Raw genomic sequence first — 4,973 nt, 5'->3', positions numbered from 1 at the left:
CAGATATATCTTAATGTAACGAATGAGTTATCACTCAAGGTATCTCAGGAGTTAGCAAACAGGAGTTTGGAAGTCAGTTTGCTTAACAAAACAGACGCTCCCTATTTAAATGAAAAGACTGAAGCAATATTTTGACTATGTCCAAGTTATGACAGAATAGAATTACTGGGTCTAGTAGACAGTGAAATCTTCATTTGGTTACCCTTTTATGGGACAAACCACACATTTAAACTGCAGAATTTGCCTCAAACAAGCCCAATTTGGCCTCAGTTCTTTGACCCATCTGGGCACAAAACCCTCACAAATTTTCCCCGAAGGTGGAAAGGTCTTAATATTAGCTTGGTGTCACTAGCTCCTAACTGCACCCTGGATTTTATCAGTTCCCAGACTTGCGTCTGGTCCTTGAATGGCCAGAGGTCAAGCATAGCTTCTAAATGCAACATGACCAATAAATCATTGGAGCATCTATGAAAGCTTACATAAACCAGATTTTTGTTCTTATGGTAACTTATTCATTTCTAAGAAGACAGCTATCCAGCTGGTTATCTCACATCTGACTTCCTTTCCCACTGTAGGGCAAAGCCAAGCATAGCTAAGGATCCCCAAGGTGGCTGAAATGTCAGCCTGACACTGTACTGTAAATTATCTAGCTTGTTAGCATCAATGTCAAACTATACCTACCAAATGCAAGCATAATTCATGCCAGCTGTGAATGCATTGTGTAGAAAATGCACTGCATTTTCCTTGGCTAAAAATATAGCATTTTAGTAACTCCAATAAAGGTAGATCCTTGCAACAAAAGCTCCATCCTAAGAGAAAGCAAGTGGATTGTCCGTTACCACTGGAAGACAAATGCACGTGCACAAAAAGCCGATTGTGCAAAAAACACTGTAATTGCCTTGGCAGAATCTCCACTGAGCTCAGTTTTCATGCCTGAAACATTCACAGTGCCAACAGTAATCTGCTTTTGTTCTGAGCAGCAACAGCTCCTGGCCAAATGTCCCTTTATTGTCTTGGGTGATGGTTCCTTGAAAGGCCCATAATACAGCAATGGATTTAGGAAAGGCCTTCCAGCACTCTTCCCAGCCTAGTAGGTTGAGTTTCATGCAGATATTTTATTCATTACATTTACTTTAATCTTGTTTTTCCTTCAAAGAGCTCAGGATAACAATTACATTTACCCCCTTTAACCCTCACAACAACCCTCAGAGATGGGTGAGGCTAAGAGAAAACAAATGGGCCAAGTTCACCTCATAAGATCTTTCCGGCTGGTAGATGATTTCAAACTGGGGCTCCTTGATCAGTTTGCAACGTGCTAGCCCCAATACCAGCTCCCTAAAAAAAAATTTACCTTGAGATTAACTTCTCGGTAAACATACCTGAATTGTGTGTGAGCACCTAGATAGAGATAGCTCTACGTCATCTAGATCCCTATAAAATGTACTGCAGCATGGGTGCTGGAATACCAGAGCCCCTGCCTATTTGCCAACTGGGGCAACACCATCTAAAGGGCCAAAGGTTCCCCATCACCATCTGACAGGACGTCCAGGTTCCACCATCTCTCTGCAGCTTTGCTTCAAGTAAGGGCTTATCCACACTTACCTTTTGACCCACTCTTTCCAGGCATGGTCCACGCTTTAAAGCACCGTATCTGAGTGCTCTTTTTTTTTTTTTTGCCCCAGAGCTTTCCCCACGAAAACCTGCTCTCTGAAGCTGATTCAGAGTAAACGACAATCTGTAGAAAAACCAAATTGTCATTTAAAGAGCAGGTTTTCACAGGGCATAGTTCTAGGACCAAAAAAAGAAAAAAAAATGCTTAGACACTAAAGTGTCCCGGGAAAACTGGGACATCCCATTATTTATCATGAGAACAGTGGCCATTTTGGTTGTCATGATTTTGCGTGATTTCACAGTGTGATTTCTCCCCCTGAAAAAGTGCTTTTGGAGAGACTGTGACCTCGCCCCCAAAATGTGTGTTTTTGGGTGCTGTACCTGAAAAAAACACTTTTGGGGGATGAAACTGCCGTGCAAAGTCATGCGGTATCACAGCAGCCAAAGTGGCCTTTGTGCTCTTGTGATAAAAAAATGGGAAGATGGTGTCTGAGAAGGTGGCATCCCGGATTTTGGCTTTTAAGTTGTTGGAGGGCATGTTAAGTGTGGATAAGTCCTGACACAAGGCCATAAAATCTCCTTGTATCAGCTTTGACTCCCAGAGAATGTTTGATCAGGCCTAGGCGAACACCCTGCATGAACTGAAAGAACACCTAGAATATGCCCCCAGAATCCTTTGGGTGCTCTAATAGATGCTCAGGGTCTCTCAGAAGGGGACTTGATATGGGAAAGGTTGCTTGGTGGTAGAGAAAGGTGGCAAACCAACAGCCTATCCAAATCCTGTTGTTATTCTTCTCTGCACCTTTCTTCCTTCCCTCATGATAGCTCTTGTGAGAGGAGGTTGCCTGACAGATGGATGAAAACAAGAAGACCTTCGATGTCTCCCAGCCCAAGGTGCAGTGCTGCATCTCTGGTCAGTTGTGAGTCTGAGATGAAGCACTGTAGCTCGGGAAGGGAGGAACGATGCAACGGAAGGGAAACTTACCTCTCCTCGGATGAGCTGCGTGGAGCCAGAAAAGCCCTGGCAGGTATTTCTACTGAATTGATCCAGGGGGCAGAAGAATTCAACTGGACTGTGGCTGCAAGGGCTGAAGGCTAAGCAAGAAGAGCACTCTGGAGACAACAACTGCTTATAGGAAATATTATAAGCAGAGAGGGGGCTCTTTGTTGCTGCCCAGAAAGTGGTGGTCTGCAGAATAACAACCCTTTGGGGAGCATTTGTGTCATAGTGCGCACCTTATATGTTCATATCTGCATACAGAGAATATGCTTTTTATAACAAATCACCACCACTGCTGCTGCTGCTGCCTTTTACCAAGAGGTGTGTGGTGTGTGTTTTTCTTGGAGTGCTCATGCTTTGGAAAACAGAATGCAACTCCAGCCCAGTACTTCCTCAGAGGCACCACCAAGTGGCAATACAGAGCATTGAGTCTAATCAAAAAAGCTCTTCCATTCGAGGCCTGTCTTAGCAGCATCACATTAGAAAAGCTCAACCTGCAGCAGGATGTGAAGGAACAAACTGAAGGCTATCCTTGCTGTCAGCCCAACCCACACTGTGTCCTCGGGGTCCAGTTTTCCCAGGAATCCCTTAGATGATAAGAGGGGGATTCCTGGAAATACTGTTCTTGGGGTCACAGCTCAGCAGCTGGAGATACCGTCTTCCATTTTTCTCACCCCAGAGAAGCCATTCGAGAGCACATGGGAAATGGAGACGACTTCAAGGAATGGGCTGCAGTGATTCAGCTCCCAAAACGCCAGCAGACCAGAGTCACTCCTGTTATGTGACCTCATGGCAGGCGGTTCCAAATCACATCAGGCTTCCAGGAGTGAAGAAAAGCAACCATGCAGCAAAGAGAAAAAGATTTGTTCACTAGGCAGTGATCACTGTTTGCTTGGTTAGGGGCTAACTGGAAGATGGGGAGGAATCATGGCCTTTGTGTCACAGACCAGCAAGCCCCAAAACTTTGGGAACATGTACCTTCTGCCATTCTGGCAGAATAAGCTAATAGAATAGAATATGTGGAGCTAGCAATGTTGACTGCAAAGATAAGAAATCAAGGTGAGTTGGATATAAAAGAAGAGCAGGAATACTTTGGCAAATATTAAAAAATATATAACAATCAGATGAGCTTCCAAGTGGAGTTAGATATATGAGCAGTAGTTAAAATAAGTAGAAGAGGGGTGATAATTAAGGCGATACAGCTTAACAAGGACTAAATAGGACCCCATGGAGGAATGTGTGTGGAAGTCAAGGAGTGTAAGATAAACGATGACAATTGTGTTTCTGATGTATTAATATATGTAAAATGCATAAATAAAAATTTAAAAAAAGGAAACATGTCCCTTCACAACACTGATCCTTGGAGGAGCTTCCTGTATTGCACCATCTAGGAAAGGGCATTTGGGCTTCTATACCACTCAGCTCTGCACTGGTTGGGGTGTAAAGAAATAACATCATTGCTCCTTAGATGTGTTGAACGAAAGTGTTGTCCCATCATGATCCTCCACATACTCTGCCTTCCTAAAACCAGGCAAGTGAAAAGTTTATGCTGCCCTGATGGATTGCAAAACATTTTGTGAATTAAAAGTTCCTTCTGGATGAGCTCTGTCCTGAGCAATAATGCTCTCGCTCCAGATCCTACCCAGGAAATGCCACCACATAACAACTGTAAACACGACGTGGTTTAATCCCTGAGTGGTACCCCTTCTGTGCTAGCTGAGCGCTGCTACATCTATACAGTGGGGATTTGATTCAGGTTGCATTGAAAGGCAAGCATGCCTAATTCTAATTCACACTTTGTGAAATAATATGCAAACTGAAACACAGCCATCCGTAGAAATTAGCACTTTCCCAAAATTCACAATGCAGTTCTCCAGCCAAGTAATGTGTACAAAACATGCTGTGGGAAAGTGTGCCTAAAATTCCTGTAACAGTGAAAATAACACAAAAACATGTTTTATATTAGGGGAAATTGCTTTGCCAAAATATGTATATTAGGCAAGCTTTCATATCAACGTGTGAATATTCGGAGCAATTTGCACTAAAGTGCTGGATTTTTACGAAAACTCTTTAAAATATCAAAACCTGATGCGGAAATATGTAGAACCGAGTTTAAGACTGGAAAAATGAGAAATTGAGATAAACTGAACATGACCGATTCAACCATCCCTCTGTCAATAAATCTCTGAGCTTGCACAGCTTCTGTGAGCTTTTTGTGTTTGTTTTATGTGGAGTCAGGCACCCTCACTTCAGAACAGTGGCAAAATGAACAGGCTGCAAATAGAAACCTGAGCTGACTGAAGTCAAGGGAGACTAATATAGCAACACGCACATGACACAGCAGATTGAGTCTTTTGTTTTA

This window comes from Podarcis cretensis (assembly GCF_951804945.1).
Source record: "Podarcis cretensis genome assembly, chromosome: 2".
NCBI lineage: Eukaryota > Metazoa > Chordata > Lepidosauria > Squamata > Lacertidae > Podarcis > Podarcis cretensis.
Note: the sequence above shows the minus strand (reverse complement) of the source record.